The sequence below is a fragment of the Tachypleus tridentatus genome, chromosome 11 (assembly GCF_004210375.1).
Source record: "Tachypleus tridentatus isolate NWPU-2018 chromosome 11, ASM421037v1, whole genome shotgun sequence".
NCBI classification, from domain to species: domain Eukaryota; kingdom Metazoa; phylum Arthropoda; class Merostomata; order Xiphosura; family Limulidae; genus Tachypleus; species Tachypleus tridentatus.
The window spans coordinates 95,471,035-95,498,364 of NC_134835.1; the positions used below are offsets into that span (position 1 = coordinate 95,471,035).

Sequence of the window (27,330 nt, forward strand, 5' to 3'; positions counted from 1 at the left end):
CATAATTATTCGTAGAGACAAATGCTTCAATTAGCATCTCTGAAAGTTGGAGAGATCCTTACTATCATCAATTGTCTGCCTATGATATTACTACATCTCTAATTTTATGAATCATTAATCTGAGTTATAACATGGCCAGCCTATTTTGCTCATGCGAATAAATGGATTATTCTAATTTTGTGTATGTAAGAATCTTAATACAGTGATGAATCGGCAAATAAGTGAGTAGAAGACAAATATATGATTATATTGTTATTCTTTTTTCTATATCAAAGTTAGAGGTGATGATAGATTGAACATGTATAGGTTTGAACGGGTGTTCTTTCATAGGATTTTAGGTATGCATCGAAAGAATATTAATGATATATATGTCATGGACAACGGGTACTGTTCTATTTTGATAGTTCAGGATTAATCTAAATTAGGATGATATAAAGAGTACACACATGTTTAAAAAATACAGTGTATCATTCCTTTAGGGGTTGATAAATCTATATGTAGAAGTAAAATGTTATATTACAAACAGATTTTTATGTAAGATGGCAGTGTTATTCTGTAAAGTCATAAAAGTTTAGAAAAAGGATGTTATAAAGATAATGTAGGATCAATTTCAGTAGATGTATGTTGCTTCATCATAATTTATAAAACCAAATAACACATGTTACTACAACGAACTTAAACTGATGCTGAAGACAGGATTGTTGTCTGTTTGTAGTTTAGGTTACCATTGAAATCAACATCAGTGTAATGTTCACATTATATATGTTTATATTTTACGTCTAAGCTTTGATGTATGTAACCCCGTATATTATCCAACTTTGAATAATGGTATTTGATTCCTAAACAACATTACAAGAATTCTAAAATCAATTGTTATAGCATGTGCTGAAGTCAAAATCACTTTCATTATATATAACTGAAGTCCCCCTTTATCCCAACCATCAGGGGAAGGATACTAGATACAATGATATATATGATTCTAAATACTTCAATAATACATTACGAACTAAATAGTAGCTCTCTTAGCCTTATCTCAACACGGGAATGTTATGCTTTCGTACAAGACTAACCATAGTTCGTTTTAGGCAAAAAATAAAAATATGGATATTATTTAGGTTTAGGCAAAGTTAGATTCTTATAATTTCAAGTTGCCAGGTATTTTTAACTAAAACTGAAAGGTAAGAAGTCTCTAAAACAAATAGTCTTTGTAATTTGTTTATAGAGTATGAATACGTTTCACACGACCAAAAACATAAAAACAAAGAACATGCTGGTACAGTTATTTCACTTTGAAACACGAAAAAAGTGCTTTATTTGCAAATAAAGAACAGTGAGGAATATATGAAGCAATCTTTAAGAATGACAAACTACTCTGGGTATATGATAACTGGAAAATGTAAGACTACACTATTTGATCACCAGCGTAGAACTAACCAATCAAACTAACAAATCTATCAGGATTTTCCAGTATGACATGTCACTGACGTTAGAAGATCACTCTCACTATTCAAAAGTGGAAACCAGAGTTTCCAGAACCTTTATTTTTGTATATCCTTAGCACGCCAGACGTTGTTAATTATACAATTAATGACTGTTGTACTTACTCACTTATGCAGACAAACAATATACTTGCACAATTCTTGGTCAAAGACGATAATCCAAGGGGAGAAGCTTTGCTCGGGCCACAGCTAAGCATATTCTGTTTGTTTTAAATCTCCAAATCAACATAAACAAATTGGACTATAATTATGACCAATTAACAGAATATATATTTTTTAAAATTATAAAACAGTTACATTCACAGTTGTTTACATTTTTTCAACTTTTGGCTTATGCAAAAGCAAGGATAAAATCCTCTTATGCTGATATTCAAGAGACATTACATTCTTTCAGAATACATAACAAGATAGACAATTCTCTTACATCGACATTCCAGAAAAAAGTTGTAGTCCTCTTATTGTTTAATTAAAATATAGTCTGTATGTAATCTATAATAATGAAAAGAACACAAGTTTCAGAGTATTATAGTTTAATAAACACTAGAAAAAAAGAAAAAAAGTTTTAGACTTTACCTTTTAAAAAATTCAATTCTCGGATGCTTATATTATCAAATAGCAATATTATCCCATTGCAGTGCCTTACAGCAAGATTAAAGGCACGTATTATATTCTTTTATGTAGTATATGGACTCCTTCTTATAATATATGGACGTTATTTTACAACTTACGTACGCAGACACTGCGATTAGTTGTGTTATTTTATCATAATGTGCACAAAAACAAAAGTGTACTAGCAATTAGTAATATACTAGCAGCATTGTCTAGGTTTTCAAAAAACAAAAACGAACCTACTATCTCAATTTTCTCCTTCCATATTTCTACAGGTAAAAATTATTTTGTAAATTTAAGAAAAAAATCTTAGATTTGATTTTTGAAAATTGGTATTGCTAAAAATACATCTATTTTCAAGAAGAACTAATTATACTACTATTAAGAACTATTAACAGTACAACTGCTAGCAGGTATAGTGATGATATTTACTGGATAATATCAATTATACGACTATCAGTTTGGTATTGATGACACTTTTCCTAGCCAGTAGTAATGGCACTAATGCCAGTGGGTATTAACCATATATATTAGTATCACATCGTATTCTTGCTACTATAATCAGCTGCTACTAATGAGAACTATTGGATTGTTGTCATAATACGTTTATGAATGAGTAACGGTGATACTAGAATGAGCAGGAACTTGTGGTACCCATTGACAGCAGGTATTAATTACATATACACATACTACTATCTCTGGTATTGTTCATATTGCAATAAGCTTCTACTGATAACACAGCTACAAGATATTTAATAATATTATTTGTATTATCCTAAGCACAAAACTACACAATGGGCTGTCTGTGCTCTGCTCATCACGACGGGTATCGAAACTCGTTATTAGCATTGTAATTCTGTAGACATACCGCTGCACCACTAATAAATGGGCTGCTAATAATACTTTTATCATTTGGTATTGATCATACTAATATCATTAGGTATTAATTATTATATTATAATTTGTAACAAACGATAACATTATCATTTGGCATTAATGATACCCTCTAAGTGGAATTGAAAACGATATAAGCCTCACTATAATTACATTATTCAATAATAAAGTTAGTTACTCAAGCTTAAAATGTGAAAAATGGAGTGTGTGTAAAGCTCGTATAACTTTTGTAAACTTCAAGCACTATCTTTTGTATGCACATTACTTCACAAAAATCATAACGCTCTTTATATCAACAGATATCTTCATGTTCTCAGCGAATGTTATATATTGAAAATCTATACTAAAAGAGAAGTTGTTGCGTAACCGTTTTATGGAAAATGAATAGTTCTATAATTGTTTGAATGAACTCTATAAAATGTGCATGACGTTGTGCTGAAGAAGTGTAGACAAAAAAAAACAACAACTCGCACACAAAAAACTGATATTTCTTCTGAATATCGTATTTACGATTATTAGATACAAAGTGTTCCTTTGGGCAAGTTAAATAGATCTACTGCTTTAGGATGGGAACAGTAATCCTCGAAAGTGGCAAAAGCTAATAAAGCTGTTAGTCATGTTGTATAAATAGTTCTGAAAGTTAATATTAAAGTAGCAGCCTTTGAAATAAACACGCCAAACATGTGGGATTAAAAACATGTAAACTCCAGATTTTTGCATTCTACTTAATTAGTCCACTTCAGTTTCGAAACTAAAAGTACCAACTTCGAGCATTTGATTTATTAAGCGCAAAGCTACACAATGGGTTGTATACGTCAAGCTGAGCACGGTATCGAACCCGAGTTTTCAGTATGACAACTCTTCAAACTTATCGCTGAGCTACTGCGGGGTTTCGCATTGAGATAAGTTTTTTTTTATTATTATATGTATAATAACGTTAAACAATGATATATAAAATACACTAATCACGATTGAATTGAAAAACAACCTTCACAGAACTAGTGTCTTCCTCGGTGCCATATGTTTCTACACAAATTAGAGAGTAGTCACTTAGGAAGACACTTTAATCTGTGGGCACATTATAAGAGTGATAGTATGTTTCCTAGCATGGATGGTCGGTGGTACTGTGCTGCTTATTGGCTGTCTTCCCTATTGCCAGTAGACCAAAATTAGTGACAGCAACGAATAAAACCTTAGAAGCCTTCCCATAAATAAAAGATACAAATACAAAACAGCAAATCTACTGAAGGAAATGCATTTTAATTATTAACCAAGATATCGTTTTCTTAGCTAATAACTGGAAAACATAACTAGCTGGATATTTTTCAGTCATTGGGTTTACTGATCACGAGAATGTTCCTTTGCCTAAAATCCTACCTTTCACAGAAAAAGCTTGAGGTTTACAGTTTATGATAAATGTATGATCGTATGGATGTCAGAAAGTGTTAGTGTTATTCTTATAGCAAAGCCACATCAGGCTATCTGCTCAGCCCATCGAGGGGAATCGAACCCCCGATTTTAGCGTTGTAATCCAGAGACATACCGCTGTACCAGGAGGTCAGAAAGAAATAAACATACATAAAATATTCCAAGTTAATTTTCGAATCTTTACTAACTGTTTTTGATGAAATACTGCAATCAATGGCTTGCACATCCTATTGCTGCTGAAAAGAACTAAAACTATTTTGAATTTCACAATTATAAAACAATAGTAAATGTGAGGGTTCCTATATTTATATAGACCACAACACATTTATATAAAACACATTAAGCATTACGCTGAGAATCACTTAGAAGGTAAATACTTCGCACAGTCCAAGATTTATATTTTTATAACATTAATGTCTATAGTACAAATTAACTTTCTGAAATATAAGTAGATTTTTTTAAACCATTGTGAATGGTATTCTTTCAATGTTCTAAAACTCACGTGCGTCTGCAAGAACGTTTCAATTGAGTTTAATACTAAATTATCAGCCTCAACATCAATGAAAATTCTTATCATAAAAGACTAATTACAAGAAAGTAATTCCATTTCATTCGCATGTCAACTGATTTGTGGGTTGTTGTTTGTTTGCTTTTTGAATTTCGCACAAAGCTATTCGAGGGCTATCTGCGCTACCCCTCCGTAATTTAGTAGTGTAAGAATAGAGGGAAGGCAGCTAGTCATCACCACCCACCGCCAACTCTTAGGCTACTCTTTTACCAACGAATAGTGGGATTGATCGTCACATTATAACGCCTCCACGGCTAAAAGGGCGAGAATGTTTGGCGCAACGGGGATGCGAACCCGCGACCCTCAGATTACGAGTCGCACGCCTTAACACGCTTGGCCATGCCGGGCCCTTGTGTGTTGTTAGATGAGAAAATTCATTAAGCATATAAAGTAAAGTATCCTAAGATGTAAAATAATGTATTGTAAATTCCTGATAGAAAGGAAAGCTTGTTTAGAAGTCGAATATTTGTTAAATAGGGAACAACAAAACTATTTTCACAGTAGCTTTTGTTTATACATTGAACCAGATACTCTGTAACGTTACGTCTGTCACATGCCTGCGATATATTAATATTTATACTAAAATTACAAGGACACATTTGTCACGTAAATTGGCATGAATCTAACACATTACTATTAATCTAATTTTACATAAAACGAATCCCTCCCTAGTTGTGGAGTTAGCCACAAAAGGCTGCGATTGGTCTGAAACTGGACGGCATTTTTAATAGGTGAGTTCTTCGCTGTTGGATCCCACTATTCCATAAAAATAGCAAAAAAGAACACAGTAAGAAATAGTGTAGTTACATTCCGGCTGTCAGCTTGAAATGTTCAGTTTCAGACAAAATAAGTGGAACTCCTCTAACTAATTTTAATGTGATAAAACGATTTTGTTATGTAAATAACTTATCCATTGAAGAAAGAGAAATAGAGGTTTTTCAAATTGCTTTTTGTTTTTTGCAAGGGTAGACTATATAATTCAATGTGTACTATACTTACGACACGGTTTAGCAAGTTCTACTTTACTATATGACTAAGCATACAATATGTATATTGATTTTATAACTATTTTAAAATGTCTATTATTAAAGTTATGTATTCATGGTAAAATCTCATATTTAAACTTTTATTTCAACTTTAATGGTTAACGCATCAATCTACGAATTACCCTTTGTGTATGTGGAATGTGATCTATATATATATTTGACTATTTCAACCAAATAAACTTATTTTCGTCTCTTTAATATTCTCGCTTTATTCTTAATGTCCCCCACTAGCACAAAGGTAAAAATTTCAGACTTATAACCCTAGAATTCGATACTTGATAGTCAGGCACAGATTATGTAGCTTTGTGCTTAACTACAAAAAAAAAAACAACAAATTATTCATAATTTGATTTTAAAACATGCATTTATAAAGAAGAAACAAAGTTCTCAGTTGATACTTTTTACAAACTGAACTCCTACCTGGAAAGAGGTTTACATGTAGTGGTTGGGTGATTATTCAAATGATGTTTTAAAACCAGAATTGAATTTTCTATTATCTGTGTTGGATAATTTAAATCATATATAATAGCACAACAATAATTTTAAGATACAAACTTAAAATGAATAAAGCAGTAGATTTGTGTAAAGATATCTTTAGTTTTCCGAAAATCACAGAATAGTCCTATATTCTTAAACTAACTAGCCCAAAATGAGTAAAAACAGTAGAATTGTAAAAAAATATTATCTACATGCCAAGTATTGTAACACAAACAGCTTCCAAGCCTGTTCTACGGAAACAAAATAGTAGCTAAAGGTGCATTTAGCTTGCCAAGAAATATAGTGCGTGTCTGAAAGTTTTAGTTGCCTTTCATTCATCGCAGTAAACATTTCTTAATATTCAGAGAATCTGTGGAATACGTAACACTGATAAAATGAAATTATTGTTCTAAGTTACAACTTAATGACAAATCATGAATCAAATTATAGATTGAGATTCATATTTATTTTCTGCTTCCCTAAAGAAAACAGAAGAATATACTTGTATAAAGATATATTTCACTAATCAAGAACCACAGAACAAGTATATTTCTCAGCTTACTTACCAAAGGTGAAGCACAACGACAAACTTATATATACTTTTACTGTTAAGAACAATACACAAATTTACACATGTAAATTCATACACTGGCCAGCCAAAAGTAATAAAAATGCTCATTAGAAATGTATATAAAAACACAACAAATTAAACCAGCAAGTTTTGAAACAAAACTGTAAAACTTGAATAAAGAACTAAAAAAATAGTACAATTAAATGTTTGAAACCAAATGCTGAAAACAGCAGAATGTGAGCAAATTGTAAATAAATCATTTTACACAGGTCAAGCTTCCATGCTGATACTTTTGCTCTTAATTTTCAATTTAGTGTGTACGTGTTTCTCTACAGACTTCTAGAAATTTCATATTACTCAAACAAATGATACAAAAATCTGTACAAACTAGCCTGAGATGTCCAAGTATGCAACCTAAAGACTGATAGATATCGCACTAGGGTCTTGGTCCAACTAAAACTGAGGTATACAAACAATTATTTCTTGATACTATCTCTTGATTTTTGCTCTTCACCCAAATTATTAACAAACAAAAAAAACAACGAATTTTAATGTTTGCCTTCTTCTAAAAGTAAATAAAATGACTACAACAACATTAGATCATTTTACATTAAAATTATATATTCATATTTTTCTAAAGGTGGTAATAAAATTAGGGTATCCTTATTTAATACATTTTATATTTTAATTCATACAATCATATTGGATGTAATCTCATGTAATACGATAAACACTTATCTATTTTATCAAACTAATATTTATAGATTTAGCATTTATAGTTTTATAAAGAAAATATGCAACAACTAAGTACTTTCAAACTTTTCCCCCTAAACAACGACATCTTCATGTTTGACAAATTACTATAGTGTTCTCCTGGTATAGACCGTTCTACCCATCTGTGTTACAGCTGGGTAGGTATTCTCGCATGGTTATTTATGGGTCACCAAACTCTGACGTTAACATGGCATAAATTTCAATCAACTATAGAATTTATTTTCTAGTTTCTAACAAAACTTCACTCATCAAATACACTCACCCACTTTGTTCACGAGGGCGTTATAATATTACGGTCAATCTCGTTTTTCTTTGACAAAAAATTTACCCAACAGTTGGCGGTGGGCGGTGTTGTCTAACTTTTCTATACTTTATCACTTCTAAATTATGGACATCTAACGCAGATTGTCCTCAAGTAGCTTTGCATGAATTTTAACAAACAAACAAAACAACTCAACAAAACTATACAAAGATAAAAACTTTAATTGTAATCAACAGGAGGATGTAGTTGATGAGTGAGATAAGCTATACTAACTCCTCATATAAGCGAAATAGTATGAACTGACGAATAGAATATCAAGCATGCAAAACTGCAGGTACTGGTGAGTATAACCTGTATATGATCTGAATAAAATTGTCACAAACAAAAGACAATTGATAAACTAGTTAACTTAAGCCTCTAAAAATTGTAGTCCTTTTGAATTCCAAGCCTACTATCTTTGAACAGTTTCAGTTGTGTTGTCCTTAAAATAGACAACTCCCTCATCCCAAATGACAGATGGCAACTGATAAGCCAGAATATATAAACCTGAATACATTGAGGAATGGAATATAATGTAAGAGCAACTAGAAAAACTGATCATAGAAGTATTTTATAATACACATTAGATAAATTGTGAGTAGAGTTTCTTACAACGGATATTGAATACACTGATTGATAAAGCCCTTTACAATGTACACCAAATAAATCGGCAGATAGAATGTTTCACAAGTGATTTTCGATAAATTTGTGTAGAATCTCTTATAACAGCAAGCGAGTAAATATTGGATAAATAGATGTATATTAAAAATACCATCATAGTTTAATTGTACATCAAACATCAGTCTTATAAGGAAATCTCGCCTTATATTGAAACGATTTTGATGCTTCAAGATGTCGTCACTTAAGGTTACGCTCGGTCTGACTATCGTGTATCGTAGCAATGTCCCCTGCAACGTACGTTTCATTGCAGAAACTCAATCGTAAAGTTGTCATCTCCAAAGCAAACCATTTTGCTCTGCCATCTTTCTATAATCGATTTAGTGTACAGAGAGAGCAGATTTCAAGCGCTCTCTTCAATTATTCTATCGCACAGAAATCTATAGGCTTTGCGTTCGGCTACATAACCAGTATGCACGAAAACTTGATAAATTTGTGAACTAAATAAACTACATAGTTATCCTTTCTTAGCTACTAGGGAGAAAATAGTGAAAAGTGTCTTTTACTGGACAAGCTAATGAGCAGACGATCTTACAATTGACTTCCAACAACATGGTGAAATTATTCCAGATGATATTTGATAAACTGCAGCGCATAACCTAACATATAATACTGAATAAACTAATGAGTGCGTTATAGATTTACTTGTACAAGCTGGTTAAAAGTCTCCGACAACACACCGAATAAACTGACGTGTTACGTTTCTTAAAATTTACACTGAATAAACAAGAGAATAGATTTTTTTGTAACATATATATGAAAAAGCAGTGAAAAATAATCTTTTGCAAAGAGTAGTGAATAAATTGGTAAAACAGATGAAAAAAAAGTTATCAAACCTAAAATAGGATAATCTGACAAAAAGAGACCTAAAACTGACACTAAATAAAAATACAGTAAACGAATTCTGTTACATGAACACACTGAGAGTTCAGCCTACTTTTACAGACATAGGATGAAATGTTGAAAAAAGGTTCTCACAGATATGAATGGACAATGTTTAGAAAGAGAAACTTCTCAACTGACACTGTACAAACTCTTTAAATTGTATATTTTGTGAATGAAATCTTATCTACATTCAAATGGATAAATTGGACAGCAGAGCTTCTTATGAATGAAATTATTTACACTGTTGAAAATAATTATTTTATTATATTGGATAAAATAATTCCTTTATTTCTTAATTTCGCGCAAAGCTACACGAGGGCTATCTGCGCTAGCTGTCCATAATTTAGCAGTGTAAGACTAGAGGGAAGGCAGCTATTCATCACCGCCAACTCTTACCAACGCATAGTGGGATTGACCGTGATATTATAACGTCCCCATGGCTGAAAGGGTGAGCATGTTAGGTGTGATGAGGATTCGAACCCGCGACCCTCGAATTGCGAATCGGGCGCCTTAACCCCCTGGCCGGATAAAATAATGATTAGTCTTCTACAACTGATAACTATGTACAGCCTCTTCAATCTTTACAACTGACAACATTGGTTAAGCGTCTCTTACTGGTGATATCTGATAGTCTGAAGCATATAATTTTACATGTATAAAAACTGTACAACTGCTGAAAGTAGTATCATAAAATCGGAAGTATACAAACTAGTGAACGCAACAGACATGGAAGAAACTTGTGAGCGATGTTTCTTACGTCTATATTAGAGAAGTTTCTGAATAGATTTCTTTCACTTGACATTTAATAAACTAAACAAAGTTTGAAAATAGTTTTCTTAAAACAGATATTATGTAACTTCATAAGATAGGATATGTTCAAGGTGACATGAAACGAAACCTATTTGTTCGAGTTTCTTTTTATTCATGCTGACATTCAAAATATATGATAAACTTATTTGATGAAAATACTTGCAATTGTATTAATAACATACATCTTAAGAATGTAAATTCCCGACCCGAAATAAAGTATATGGGTTGCATTTTGGATTATTTTAATATATTTGTAAATCAAGATATTGTTCAGGATTAAGTATATCTTTTATGTTCACCAGATAACGACAATGAGTAACTTTTGGGAACATAAAGATATTGTTTATTCATCAACAGCGAAGCAGTATTAAACAGACACTCTTTTAAGAAACATTAGTAGCAAAGACCGTTAGTGGCTTCAGATTCTTTCTTTGACAGTTTGACAATAGGGAAACTTCATCCACCCGTCTTGGAAGAATAAAAGGCCTAAATAATTCAATTTTTCTTTGGCGTCCTGTAATCACTTTGTCTCTTGTATGACAGCTGAAGGGAGGGATATCAATCCAAAAGGAGAGGGAGGGGAGTTAACCCTAGGAGAGATTCTTTAATTCCTTTGTGTAAGGAGTAACAAATATGTTATACTAATCTTTTGTGTTTTTAAATGGTTTTCAACTTATGATTCATGTAAAATATTGCTGGACTTTCCATCTAGCGATCAGAATGGTAATTAAAAAAAGGTATATTTTGTTCATTATAACCTCTATTGAGGTTTACTTACACTATAATTTAATTTTTTTAAAATATACTGATTTGAAGATTCATCTTTTTATATAAAACGAACATAGTTCCTCCACTCTTCATTCCTTTTCTTAGCTTGACATATTGTCTTCAGGAGTACATTATTGTCCAGTACTATTTTGAGGTTGACCCCCGCTAGTACAACGGTATATCTACGGATTTACAACGCTAAAATCAGGGGTTCGATTCACCTTAGTAAGCTCAGCAGATAGCCCGACGTGGTTTTGCTATAAGAAGAAAAGCACACCCGTTTTGATGCTGGTTTATATTTTTGTTTCCTAAACAATTTAATTAATTGTTATAGTACTTGATTATCTATATTTCACCAAACGATAAACAGTTCAATGTAACTTGTCAATTCTGTAATAGTTAATTTATTACCCTTTTTCCTTTAACATATTTGCAGTTACAGCCAGTGTTATTTTGCACACTTCTGCTGTTCCTTTAAAACTAGATTTAGCAAAAACTAGCTGAGTGGTAGACGGAAATCGGGTTTTGAATGTTGGTGATGCTACAAAATGTTAGCCTCCACACACCAAGATTATCTACTGCATGGCCTATCTCCCATCTACATGAAGGACTAATTACATAACGGAGATAGAAATGAACAGAAATTGGTACTGGACGAGTGAGAGAATAGGGACCCATAGCAGTATTCACTTCCACGCCTGATGAGAGTTGAAATCAGAGAAGGAGATTATCCCGAGTCGCCCACTACGAGTCGTGTGGCTCTCCTCATATTTTCACTACATCTTTTCTATTGACTTACACAAACTTACTAACGTGAAATATTGACTAGAAGTATACAGAAGGAAATTACCTAAAAATGATAGAAACTGAGAAATGTGTGTAAAATACTGTTGACTAATCGTTTCCTTTCTGCATTCCATATACTTGTCATAGGTTCTGGAAGTTAACAGGGCAGGGTAATTTATATGTTAAATGACTAACAAAAGTATTTATTAACACGAATGAACTACTTTCAAAAATGTGTTATACAATGAAAATGACAAATGTATAGGAAATAAACCGAGAAATTTTCTCGCATACCAAAGACCTTTCTTTAAAGTAGCAAAGCATTATTTTGTAAGAACGTGTTCTAACTTTATGAGCAGGTAAACATAACAATATGAAAATTGATCCCCAATTTGCTTGAAACCTTTCGACTCTGACAAACCGAATTATCTATAGGTTAAGCAACGAATAATTTTTGATAATCATCACTGACTTTAAGTGGCTCTTGGCTCATTCATATTTCACTCGGGGTCTTACTTTCCTCAACAAGTGAATGGTCGTAAGATAGGTCATATTTAACGTTCGTCTTCTTAAAATATTTAAAAGATTCGAAAGCTTCCTACTGTTGAAACCTCTCGAAGACGTTTGTTTAAAACCAGCCTATTACGTTAGTCGTAAGTACATAGGTTATGAAACACGTGAGGAACTATGTAAATCCGCTACCGTGAACAATGGAATAAGGATAAGATGAGTGCGTAATCAACAAAAGCCATCATAACTGTAGCAGATTTCATTAGATCACGGCAGTGGAGAGGAGATATGGTTTGTCCAAGAAAGTTATAATTTACTGTTTAAGATTGTTTACAACTGCTAGTCCAGGACAATTATCAACAATGACCTCATCGCGTAGCAAATTTGGTTAAGAGGCGCTACAAGATGTGTGCGACACGAGACTGGTAAAACACGGTGCTACTTAAAAAGGTCCCTATTTTTAGGCTCTCCACTGGCACAGCGGTACGTCTGTAGTCTTTCAATGCTAAAAATCGGGTTTCGATACCGGTGGTGGACAGAGTACAGATGACTCATTGTGTAGTTTGTGCTTAACTACAAACAAGTAAGCAAACCCTACTTTTGTGGAATTAACTTAGAGTCTTTTGTCCACATACCTCTCGACTGGTTGGTTGATTGATTATTTAGCAACTGGGAAGAATATATTCCGTCTATCAAACAAGTTGTTCAGCTCATAGATCCCTTAATCTTACCTAAACCCGCCAAACCCTCGTAATATCAGCATTTAGTTGATTAAAAACTACAACAGAAACTTAGTTTAAGTAAATCCTTATTTCAGTATTGCATGAAAACAAACTTTCAGACTATCGCAAGAGTCAAAAGTTTTACTCAAGATAAACATTTAGAACCATAAGTATAAATTCAACGAGCAAGACTGGTTGATTTTGCAGAAATGCAACGACACGTTTAGAGTTTCTGATAAACTTAAAATCAGCTATAGAATATGGGATAAGGTTTCAGAAGCATAATCGTAGAGGCAAGTTGTAGTTATGTTAATTCACACTAAAGATTTGTATCGTGAACATAGAATCTCTGGTAAAATTACACTACTATGCTTACTATAGAGTCTAACACAAAGTTTTTTAAACCATGGCACTTTATCATTCCCATTTCAATAGAACTATTGAATAATATCTGGTATAAATGTGCCAACTGTGCCACATCATTAAACTATTTAACTAGAGCTGAAAACATCTTTTTCCAAAACAGTTCCTTCCGAGGGTCGCGGGTTCGCGCCCGCGTCGCGCCAAACATGCTCGCCCTCCCAGCCGTGGGGGCGTTATAATGTGACAGTCAATCCCACTATTCGTTGGTAAAAGAGTAGCCCAAGAGTTGGCGGTGGGTGGTGATGACTAGCTGCCTTCCCTCTAGTCTTACACTGCTAAATTAGGGACGGCTAGCACAGATAGCCCTCGAGTAGCTTTGTGCGAAATTCCAAAACTAACTAACTAACCAAAACAGTTCTTAAAACAACTTTTTCAAAGAATTTTCATGCAAACCATTAATATAATTTCAGAAAAGAAAACTAAAATATAACCTCTCGCGGAAAGATATTAATTCCATAAACAAACAAACAATCTAAAACACAAAACAACAACATTAAAATTCTAAAAGGTAGATAAAGGCAATGCTATAGTTATAATGAACACAAATTAGTAGATCCAAAAAAATGAATAGCATCTTATCAGATATAAAGAAATTGAAACCTATACACAAAAGTCTAATAAAAACACATTAAAACCAATTAAACAAAATACTTCTATAAATGAAAAAAAAAATCCCAGAAAACTTTTATTCTTACCTACGCAAGACCGACGCATGCACAACTATACGGCATCCCCAAACCCTATAAGCCCGATTGTACACTAAGACCCATAATGTCGACCCACATACGAATCATTTAATTACAACTTCAGTAAATATATAGCGTGGACATTTTCTAAATATGTAACATCAGCCAGCTCCTTTCTCAAAGACTCTTTCAACTTTAAATATATCCTTAAATCAACTAAATCATAAAGCCTTACTGGCCAGTTTAAATGAAGTTTCCCTCTTCACCGAAGTCCCAACCACTGAAGCCTGCAAGATAGCTTTAAAACTTTATATCAAAATACCCCAACTCACTAATACACATCCCCAACAACAAATTAGCAATTCTTACAAAATTTTCTACCACCAAAAATAACTTTATGTTAAATGATCAAATCTACCTACAAATAAATGATTTAATTATTGGCAGTCCCAGCTCACCAGTTTTAGCCAATTTTTCATGACAAAATTCTCAAGCGATCACTATACTGGTACAGATATGTTGACGATAAAAATTGCTGGATTCATATCTGCAGAATACACACTTTGGTTTTTCAACCACGTTAACTCCATACATCCCAACATTAAGTTCACCTATGAACTAACCAAATAGCATTTCTCAAACTCAAGATCACAAGAACCCATATACGATTTAAAATAAAAATTCATAGAAAATTCACTCATACTGGACTATACATTCGCTGGAAGTTACCACATGACACAAAATAAAAACTCAACATATTAAGAAATGAAATAAACACAGCCATAAAACTACGCTCAACCAATAAAATTAAAGAAGAAATCAACAAAATAAAACAATATTTCATTAACAAATTTACTCCAAAAACTGTTGAAAAAAGTATATGCATACATCTAGTTCAACAAACAAACAATAATAAATTCCACGAAACAAATTACAAAACTGTACACCGCTGCATACCATATATTCTCGATATTAGCAAAAAATAACCAACATCTGGAAAAAACTTAACAAACCACAACATTCCAGTAAAACATCAAATTCATTCAAAATCCAGGTACAAAACTAAAATTCATACTGTGTAAAAACTACACTGACAAATGCAACACCGACGTTATTTATAAAATACAACGCAACAACTGCCACGATTTCTATATTGAAGAAACAAACAGAAAAATGGAACAAGATTCAAATAACAAAACCTTCACACGTTTTTGAACACTGCAAATGAACTAAACACAACATAACCATAGAAAATAGATACTAAGCAGAGAAACAAATATAACAAAACACAAAATCAAATAAGCCCTACTCAAACAACAACTCAAACCAAAATCAAACTAATATAAAGGAACACCTTTATACCTATGCTAATTAATAACCTAAAATATACTTCAACGCCCCCTATAATCTCGTACCCCTTTAAACCTCGTCCCTACGACATGTTGCCAACTCTTTTTGTTAAGCTGAAGATGACCTAAGAAGGTCGAAACGTTGTTTTGTACCTAATTTTAATAAAAGTTTTATCACTCATACCAGCTGTCTTGAGAATAGAGAGCTTTTACTAATCCTTAATAAACTTACGTCAGCTGAGAATCCCTATCTAGCTATTTCAACATATCTGTTGACTAATCACTGATAAACTTGCATTAACTGAGACTTTTCATTAATCCATTTTAACAGACGTATTGATTAATGTTTTGTAAACTCAGATTCATTGAACCACTTGAACAGAGTTATTGAATGATTTCTGACAGAAATGCGCTAACGGATACTTCATTAAGCCATTTCAACAGGGCTATTACCTAATCGCTAATAATCTTATATCAACTGAGACTCCCCATTAGCCATTCCAACAGAACTGATGACGAATATCCGAGAGGCTTGCATCACCTGAGGGTCTTCATTAAGTCATTTTAACAAAACTCTATATTCTTTCTGGTAAACTCAAATTCAACTGAGATTCTTCATTAAGCCACTTCAGATTTATTAACTAATACCAGGTAAACTTGCATCAACTGAGATTCTACATCAGGTCATTTTAGAGTTACTGACTAATATTGCACATAAAAATCAACAAAATAATCATTTTTAGATAAACGATAAAGCTACAATTTGAGTGGCACAAGTTTAATAGCATAAAAGTAGGTTAATTGTATTATAATTACAAAAATTAACCAAAGAAGGAAATATTGTCATACTTTCTGATGCTTTCAATAATTTTAATTTGATAGGCCATTTTTAACAGTTGAATGCAGTTTTCGGATTTAAAAACATATGCTATTCGGTTTTAGTAACATATGATTATATAAAATCATGTATACAGTTACCAGAGCTTGACTAATACCATTCCAGCTTCTTTATTCACCCTTTCATATGCGAGAGGTTTACCTGTTATCACTGCTAAATATATCTTAGATTTTGTTCCGGGTTACCAAACGTATACTGATAATGTTTAAATATAATTCAGATTTAATTTTTTTAAATGCTTCTTATAGACTTCTAAAAAGTTTTTTGTAGTTTAAAAAGTGCGAATATTTTATTCATGGAATTCTTTAACTTATATTTCATCAGTAGTAACGTAAGTAAAGCAGATACATGATGATTCACAGATTTTAAACACCGATATTACATATTAACACTTTTAGTAAATGCTATCGCAAGTGGAGTGACTTTTTCATTATGTTAAATTTTCGTCTTTTAGTGCATCCAGTTGGATCACTCTTAAAGTGGATAATAATTAAAAACACTATTTGTTATTGTATCGACTCCTGCATTGAACACTAAGTACTACATTACATACTATTACAATTATAACAAACATACACTAATATGAAATTGGCTTGTTTGTTTTCCACCACAGTTATTCCTTCTGCAAAACACAAACTCATTTCAAAAGCTTAGTATATATAAATATTGCATAACAAGAAACTAAGGAAGATGTTACTGAACCTTGTTCAATTTCAGTGATTTTGAACTAATATAATTAAAGCGTCACAATTTTCCGTTTATTCTGATTATTGGGCGCGTTATTTCTTTTGCAATTTTTGTCCAAACGTACAAAACATTATTTGTTGTTCACATATAAGACGTCATTATGCATATATGGAGATATATTCTGCATTTTGGATCTTTAATATATAATTTTTTTTCAAATGTTTTTCAAATATTTCTATAAAAGAATATCGCCTATTACGTGTCACTAAAAGGCAAATAAAATGTATACAAATGCTTAGTAAAGTTTTAACGATGTTCCTCATGTTGCAGACATTAAATATTATATAATCAAAAACTACAATTACATATTTGCTTCTCTATAAAAGTTTTCGAACGCATGATTAATTAACATTATATGTTTTCCATGTATGCTCATTAGGTTCACTTTTGCAAAAATAGTGTTTCGGAATCACAACTTCCATTTGATTTCGTTCAACATTTTGCTCAAAAGAAACTCAGTCTCTTTTCTTTTCTTCTAACTTAAGTGATGCTGCTTGTAATATTTTACCCTCCATTATTCTTTGTTACACGTGTGCTAAAATTATTTGTAGAAACAAGGCTAAACGAACAGAAATTATCCTCTTGATTATGACTCTGGACGGCATAAAATTTCATAAATATAAACTCTCTCATGCCTTTTTCCTGTGTGTAAGCACAATAGAAGAACCAGCACATTGGAATCTCGAACATTGTTTGTATAACAGCAGGCATGCTGTGGGCTTTCGAAATACTGAACATGGGCTTAGCAGGCGTCGCCAGTAACTGGCTTTCCAGCAATAAAGACACCCAGGTTATATTGAACAATTTTACAGAAAGTATGTAAAAATTTTGTTCACTTTTATAAAGAATGTGAACTGTTTTTGTCAGGATGAGTTGAACAAAGCTTAATAGGTTCGGTTCAATTGAATAAAAAACAAGTACTGAGTGCGCTATCGGGTGTTAATACAATTACCATGGGATACATCAGAATGATATCTAAACAAGACTATGTTTAGTCAGCATTATATGATCTACTGGAAATTCAATGTGTGCATCTTCTCAAAATGAATTTTGAGAGAAAAGTTTGCATCATTGAATCTGTACGAACTGTCTACAACAAATGTTTTACTTATAAAGTTCTCATCAATGTGATCTTGAATAGCCTTAGACTTAAACCATCTCTAATGCATGATGATGTTCAAATATAACGTCGTTTTCTACTTATAAAACAAAGCGTTGCCATTTTGTTTTTGTCGCTGTACCGATCTACAAAAAGATATGATGTTACTAATGACATAGAACTGTTAAAATTTCATAATACCACTTCTTAAGGTATGCATTTAATTATTTTTATAAAATTGTTAATATTTTAAAAGGCTCAATCTCCTAACTTTCTTTTAGAAAGTTGGGTAGCTTTATCAATCAATAGTCATATTTTATCAAATATGAAAAAGTCTGTAGTTGGTTGATTTGAAGTTTTATGGCACAAAGCAGTTAAGCTGTCTGTGCCAAACATCCAGTAAAAGGTTAAAGTAAAATTAGGAAAGTTATAAAAGGAAATTAAAGTAAAATAAAACAAAGTTAAAAAGGATAAAACCAACGTTTAAATCTAGTCTACAGCGTTAAGAGAAAAACTACAGTAATACAAGTTGTAAAGGACTTTCTGTAGCATAACTGTAACTATCATAACTCGCCAGAAAGACTAACAGGTAAGTACAAAAACCACCGATAGTCACCTGAAGTTGGCCTTTCCAGTCCTGGTTCCGAATTATTTTACGTTATGGCCATTTTCAGAAATTAATAAAAGTTTTAAAAGACTTACAGCAAAATTTTAATTATAACTTGCGAGAATGACTAACTGGTAGTTCAAACAGCAGAGTTAGTCACCTGAAGTTGGCCTTTCCAGTCCTGGTTTCAAGTTATTTGGCATCATGGCCATTTTAATAAAGTAAAGTAATGCAACTTATAAAAGGCTTGTAGCAACATTTTAATAATAACTCGCCAGGATGACTAACAGGTAGTTTTGAAGAGCAGGTTAGTCACATGAAGGTTCCCTTTCCAAGTCCTGGTTTCGAGTATTTTGATGTTACGGCCATTTTCTTATTTCAAATCGAACTAGATGTACTTTGATTCTTAAAAGGGGATCACATTAAAAAAGGTTTAATGTATAAATTAGAAAACTTAAATGGCATTAAAAAATCTAATAGCCTTTAAAAAACTAAAATACTTCCAAGGTGGACAGTATCACCATCACCAATAGCACTGTCTAACGTTATGGACAAACCTTGGGACAGAAGATGGTTAAAATGGTGCCGTCGTTTTGAGTCATAACAACGGCAAGAAAATAATATGTGGCTTATTGTGACCTCAGTGTTATACAGAAAGCATATTGGTGCATCAGTTCCAGATAAAAGAAAACGATGAGTTAAAAAATTGCGAGAACAACTTCCTCTTTCCAATCCTTACGGAAGCAAGACGGTCAAACTCCAATATAAGGTTTTATTTGGAAAGCTTGTTGTCACGTTGCTCATTCCAAGTCGACTGCCAACTGGCACAGAGGTAAGCCTTGAATACAAGACCATAGTCCATGTATGGAACAGGCACAGTGGTGATAGTGCCAGAGCAGATAGATTTAGACGCGATGTTGACGAGCTCGTTCCCACGAATACCAACGTGGTTCGGTATCCCAAAAAACTGGATAGAGGTAGATGTTAAAGATAATTGGGCCAGTCGGTTTTGAATATCGGCGAGAACAGGGTGTGAACTAACGGGAAGCGATTCCAGGACCAGTAGAGAACTAAGCGAGTCAGTATAAATAGTGCAATTTGAGTACTGCGTGATCCAAGGCAAGAGAAATGGCATACAGTTCAGCAGTGAACACAACAGCTGTAAAAGGGATTCTGTGCACAACTATCAAACCACAACAAACCATGGCAGAGCTCACGCAGTCACCTGATTTTGAACCATGTGTATAAATAGGAATGGAAGGATGGTTTGAAAGATCCTTCCATTCCTATTTCAGGATGTTCAGCAAATAACAGATAGCATTTTCAATCAGGAGGGTCTGCTTTTCTCAGATGGCTTGAAAGATAGGTCACATTTGGAGACTGTAAAAAGCCACGGTGGGATGGGCTGACCAGTGGATACAGCAATGTTATCCAACGACAGACCCAATTCATCCAACTGGGTCTGGATACGAAGGCCAAAATGCGCAATAGCAGACAATCTGTTCTGAAAAAGTATGACCCACCAAGGAAGGAACACACAACCCCAGGTAGAGTGCTTTGGTAATGAATGATGTTTCGAAGCATATAGTAAAGATGGTTGCAAACGGCGGAGGTACAAAGAGGGTTCGTGAGACTACGTATAAGCTCTGAACTGGGGAAGTGCAGAAATCCCCAGTGCAGAGCCAAAATCCCCGATGATGAAGAATGGGGTCCAGCATCTTTAAGGCCAAAGTCATGGCAGAGCCATAGACCAATGATCCATAGTAGAGTTTCGATCGAATAAAAGCACGATATAAATGCCCTAGGTAAATTGGGCAGGTCTTTGCTGTTAGAAGAGGATTCCAGCGACTGAGGACGTGAACGAATGATCGTTTTGCATCATGGGGTGGGAGAAGAAGAAGATGTATCCAAGGAAATGCCTGTATCAAAAACCAAAGGAAGGGTATCTTGGTATTTGTTGGAATGTATGGATGGGACAGATGTGGGTGTTGTAGTTGATTCAACCTTTTTAACCATGGAGGTCAAAAGACTGTTTTGAAAACGATTCTTTTGAAGGCATAGAGAGATCTGTCTGCACTCCCATTGTAGTAATGGAACGAAGTGCAGCAGCATGTGTCCGAGAAGAAGTGGTGGACAGCAAGTTGCGAGCCTCAGGATAAGTAATGTTGCGAGTCCTTTCTAAACATTGCACCTCTTTTTCTTCCAACCATTTAGGGCAAGAACGAAAGTAGGACAGGTGAGAGCCATTGTTTCACACTCGTAGGTATCACGGTCCTTGCGACCGCAAAGAGCACACGTCAAGAAACCATGACATCACGTCTCTGAGTGACCAAACCACTGACACGGGAAACATCGGAGAGAGTTTGGAATGTACGGCTGTACTCTGCAATTAAGATAACTTATCTTGATGGTGGCAGGTGGACGTGGTGATGTGAATGTCGGAAAGAGGATATTGGTCGGCATCATAATTCCGTTTTTGCGAGTGGAGATACGCCTCACTGTAAAAACACCTTGGGTGGAGAAATCAGCGAGAATCTCTGACTCTGGGATGTTTTTCAAATCCCTGTGAACAATAACTCCTCGTGACGAATTGAAAGTAGCATGAGGTGTAACCTCAATAGGTATATCCCCAATTGCCTTTGAATGCAAGAGGAATTCACTGTGTTGAGATGTGTATGTTTTCACCAATATGTCACCAGATTGAAGCTTCTTTACTGACTTTGGAGAGCCAGCAAGTCCCTCTAGTCCATTCTGAATGAAAAAGAGAGACATTTGCCCTAAAGGGTTGTCTGAAAATGAATGCAATATAAGAAAGTGAGGTACAACAGGTGGTACAGATGGTGAGGATTGCTGCTCAGAATCTCTAAGACGTGGTCGTTTTCCTATAGACTGGTTTTCACTATTTTATTAAGTTTTAATTGGATTATCCATAATAAAGAAAGGGAAATTTCAGTGCCCATTAACCCCACACACCATGGAGCCCTACGAAGGGACGCACTACCATGTCAAACAAGGACACCGCAGCAAAGCCAGGGTTTCGTGAGCACTATACCCAAACACCAGCATTAGATACAATGTCCACCTGTTGAAAACATCCAACACTGGTACTTGGTTGACTAGCCTATTGATCCAAGGGGTGGCACCCTAAGGCCGCCCGTGTGCAGGAATTCAAGGCCAAAGTGGTGTATTAGGGTTGTACCCATCAACCACCAGGATCCTCTCCTCCACTTTAAGCGTCGCCACACACGGCAAACACGTGGGTGGATGTTTAGATCCCAGAGGAGGTAAACTGAAAGAACAGAACCTTCCCTGGCAGGTGCCCTCACCACGTACAGGAATCCACACTGAGGAAAAAAAAGTCTGTAACTTAAATTAAATTTGAATAAAACTTGCTATAGAACCTGAAACAAATCAGTTTGTTAGACCTAAATGTACAATTTGTAAATAAGAATTATTTGATAGAGCAAAACTTTAACTTAATAAATAACTAGAATATTGAAATGTATCTGTAAAATGTGTAGTATAATGTAACCGATATCGTAAAAAGCATAATCAGAAAATAAGTATGTAAAAACTATACTTAATATATAAAATTACAGCCAGAAAATAAATGCAATCGTAGATTGTCAGCAGAAAAGGCCTCACCTGACCTCTCTTCTGGTCCCGTCTTACTATATTTCATTTAATATTTCACACAGAAAAAAAATGAAATAAATCCAAATTACCCTATTTTTTTTCTATAATTACTTCATATTATAATATAAAACCACATTCGTTTAGCCTAGAAGTTCGTAACAGTATGCATCTATTTATATTTAAAATATATTGCCCTTTGAACCGCGACTACTGTCCGCGTGCTTATAAGTTGTAAATCACTCGGGTTGTGTGCAACTCACATTACGCAATCGAATTACATTATCCACTACAACTAGTACAAGCAGCTCGCGTATGTGCCTCGTGAAACATTTTTATTTTATTGTTATCTATTTTACTTAATTTAATCTTAACTAACCTAAAATATTCTTATTTTTACACTTTACTTGCTTTTATATTTACACACATAGAATAAACATGAAAAACAAGAAATATAATTCTTTTCAAAAATATTTTTTCTCGCTCTCGGTTGTTGAAGAGTTTGGTTTGTTTTGAATTTCGTGCAAAGTTACTCGATGACTATCTGCGCTAGCTATCTGTAATTTAGCAGCGTAAGACTAAAAGGAAGGTAGCTAATCATCACCACCCACCGTCCACTCTTGAGCTTCTCTTTTACCAACGAATAGTGGGATTAACCATTACTTTGTAACGCCTCAACGGTTGAAAGGGCGAGCATATATGGTGTGATGGGGATTCGAACCCGCAACCCTCCTGGCCATGCCGGGACTTGTCAAATAGAGTTAACCCCTAATACTTTTATACAACGTAAAACTATCGCAATTAATAATTTTTATTTAATTAAATAATGCTCTAAACAATATATATTAACAATATCCAAAAAATTGACAAATTCACTTACCTCTCAATAATACTCTGGCTTTCTAACTGTCCGACAATAGTCTTTACAAATTGGTCAAAGATAGCTGTTAACTTTCTCACGGTAAAATTGTTCGTACTTTGAGTGAAATTGGCATTTAACTGTTCAGAACACAATGTTATACAGCACGTGATTTGCGTTTCTATTGGTTATAGATAATATATAATTAAACGTAAGTCTGAACTATTAACGAATTACGAAAGAGGGCATGTGACAGGTGGGTGAAGCAGGAGAAGTCTTATTTTCTATTCGATAACTCTGTAACCAAGCGAAGTTGAATACAACAATAAATATGGTTTACCTGACCAATGACGATTTTATAGAGTAATTTGCGTTTAAGTTCGTACTTTCTCAAGGGGTGGTCGACAAAATAGGGATGATGACATGCTGAAAGAAAATGTGTAACGTGTTAAAACAGGGAAAATTCTAGATTTCTTCAAATATTGTTTTTAGATTTCAGAACTTAAAACTTATATACTATTAACATATAGATTACTAGGTAAGAGTTCATGCTATTATAATTGGAATAACATGAACAAAAAGTAGTTTAATCGTTAAACGGCGGTCATCATCAATTGATGCTCCTACCTACAATATTCCACATAATAAATAAAATTTGAATGTAAGACGCTAAAACTTTGTGTCATGCGCAATGAAAAATATCTGGATGGATAGTGGTAGATAATTTTTATGAATATTTCTAATTTCGTTATTCAAAATCTGTAAAGGTTCCACATAGTAAAACATGCATTTATTGTTTGTGTTTAGATATTTTGCCAAGTGTGAGCCTTATTAATAATTTTATATATATATTTATTGTCATGTATGAATATTACATGATTTAGGAGAGTTGGTTAGAAACGTTTTATCACGTTATATTGTAAGTGTGAAGAGATTTTTTTTTACCCACGATATAATTACTTGTTATTTTAAATTGATAGATTTATTATCACAGCATCTTTCTCTACTACATACAGACAGTAGTACATACTCATAAGTAACTAATAAACACGATATTTAATACATACACACACACACACACACATATATATATTTATAATAAAATGCTAGTGTTTTATTTAACATGAACATTCATTTCTACTGGGTTTAAATTTGTTGTCGTGTTCTTCTCGAAACAATAATGAATGAGATAAAGTTATAATAATTAAAGTGATTGCTATAGATGGAGTGGAATAAAACTTGGAAATTTCAACGGGAAGCTATTGAGAGAATATATAACAATTGATGTTGAAAAGGTAAAAAATTCTCCAAATACAAACATATGTATCCTATAGAAACAAACAAATATATTACATAAAAATTTATTAAAACCTTTGTTTTGTTTTTAATTATTTTCTTAAGCTATATTCTATATTATCTGGTATCATTGGTCACCATAAAGCAATTATTCATGTTTAAAGAAACGATCCTAAACGTACATGGGTTTCTATCATTACAGATAATTAATGATGCATTTCTGAATAATTTATGAACAATTTCATTTTAAAATATCTTCTTGACAAGCAGTTTCATAATATCATTTTAACAGTGAATGATAATAAAATATTTGGAGGAATACAGCTTCATTACATCCTTCTAAACACTGAATATCAAAACAATCTCGGAGTATAAATAGTTACATTACGTCATTTTAAACATAGAATGACAATAAATACTTGGAAGATAAATAATTGCATCCCATCGTTGTTAAAATTGCATTACACAAACAAAATATATGTTGGCAAACAACTCCACAGTATTATTCTAAATCCCGCATGATAACAAAATAATTGGAGGACGAGCATTCTCACCACATCATCAAAAATATGGTTTTCTTTTACAAGATATCATTATGAAGATTACATCTACAAAGTATACATCATTAGATACTGACATGTCAAGCCTTAATAAATCAATAATTAATAGCTAATAAAACCAATTTGAACTTGCGTGAATATTGTCGCCGAAATAAAATCCATAGTAAGAACAAGTGAAATATCAATAACATTAAAGCTACATTATCTAATAGTAGAAGAGGTGTACATTGGCCTTTCTCTACGAGGGTAGTAACCAAGAGCTCGGCGATGCTTGAGCTAAATTCAAACAATGACATTTTCGGCATAATTATGTCGCAAATGAGATTCACTTTGCTGACGTTTTTCCAGTATATACTGTGTTTCAAAAGCAGTAATAAACTTTGAGTCTATAATAGAGATCGGTTAACTATTCAATCTGTAATATTCTGTTATTTAAGTGCACGCTCTTAGTACTAATTCAGTATTTACTCATTACAACGGGATACAAATGTTATGAAATAACATAAAATGAAGTAATTTAGTCATTATTCGCTAAAAAACTAAACATTTAATATAAAATATTAAAAGATATCTAAAAACTCAAAAGAACTTTAAAATGGGGAATAAGTAAGAAATTGTCAAACCAATCAAGAAAGAGCTGTGTTTTCTAATTAGTTTCCAGCCTCTACAAAATAGAATGGTACAAAGATGAAACAAACCAGTTAATTCTTGATGACGAGAAACCCACTTGAAATAAAAATATATCTCAGAACGGCTGGTATGAGTATTAACACTTTTATTGACAAGGAGAGAACAATGTTTCAACTTTCCTAAGTCATCTTCAGGTTAAGAAAGAGATAATTTGAATGTGACCGGTTTACGTGGTTAAGACAAAGTTACTTACATTACCCAAGCAACAAAAAGCTAACGCATTCCTCTTTTTCATTGAGTTTGTAGGTATAGTTGTAATACCTCAGACAAAAAGCCTTGATGTATGACTTCTGAAAACTAGAGTATTGGAAGTCGGATTTTAAAAAGTCTCTGGCTGAACTCAAAACTGCCATGACCAGGTTTTGTGGTCTTATCTGTAGCAGAAATTGTTTGTCTTCAGCAAAGGCTAATTTACTATTTACTTAGGATAATAACAACAACGAAGAAAAACCCGCTGCAACGTTATAACATTTTAAAATACAGTGAACTGGTTAATATCGATGTCAAAGAAAATGCTTTGATGGAACGATGAAGTTTGTTCCTGAAGTGTTGAACTTTAAGTTAGTTTTTCCTTACACAGATTTCAGTCATTTTTTTGTATTTACTTCATACTTCGTATTGTATGTATGAGTGTTTTTTTCACATTGAAGCCACATCAGGCTATCTGTAAATCCGAAGACTTAAAGTTGTTCCAGCAGGAGACTATTTCGTATTTAAACTTAGAGATGCATGTAGATATCACATAGAAGAGATGAATGACAATAAAATACAACACGGAATACACAAGTTTCTTCTGACAAACATGTAAATGCTTAATGATAAGAACTAAGAATATAAAAAATGGCATAGCTTAGTTGAACTAATGTAATAATGACAGAGGGTCTCAAACTAAATAAAATGTGTGAAGTCTAACAAGACTCACAAAATTGGACTTTTGAAAGAGCTTAAAGGGTTTTTTTTGTTTGTTTGTTTTTTAATTTCACGCGAAGCTACACGAGGGCTATCTACACTAGCCGTCCCCAATTTAGCAGTGTAAGACTAGAGAGAAGACAGCTAGTCATCACCACCCACTGCCAACTCTTGAGCTACTCTTTCACCAACAAATAATGGGATTGACTGTCACATTATAATGTCCTCATGGCTGAAAGGTTTGGTGT

At 33.3% G+C, this 27,330-nt stretch overlaps 1 protein-coding gene across 1 annotated transcript in view; it reads right to left on the reverse strand.

Annotated features, from left to right (window-relative positions):
* LOC143232826 (zinc finger protein ZIC 1-like) overlaps nucleotides 1–23,906 on the reverse strand; it is a 101,023-nt gene extending 77,117 nt beyond the window's left edge. The window contains exon 1 of the transcript XR_013017801.1: nucleotides 23,649–23,906. The gene's annotated coding sequence lies outside the window, so the exon portion shown is untranslated. The remainder of the gene's footprint in view (nucleotides 1–23,648) is intronic.
* Nucleotides 23,907–27,330: the final 3,424 nt, after the last annotated feature.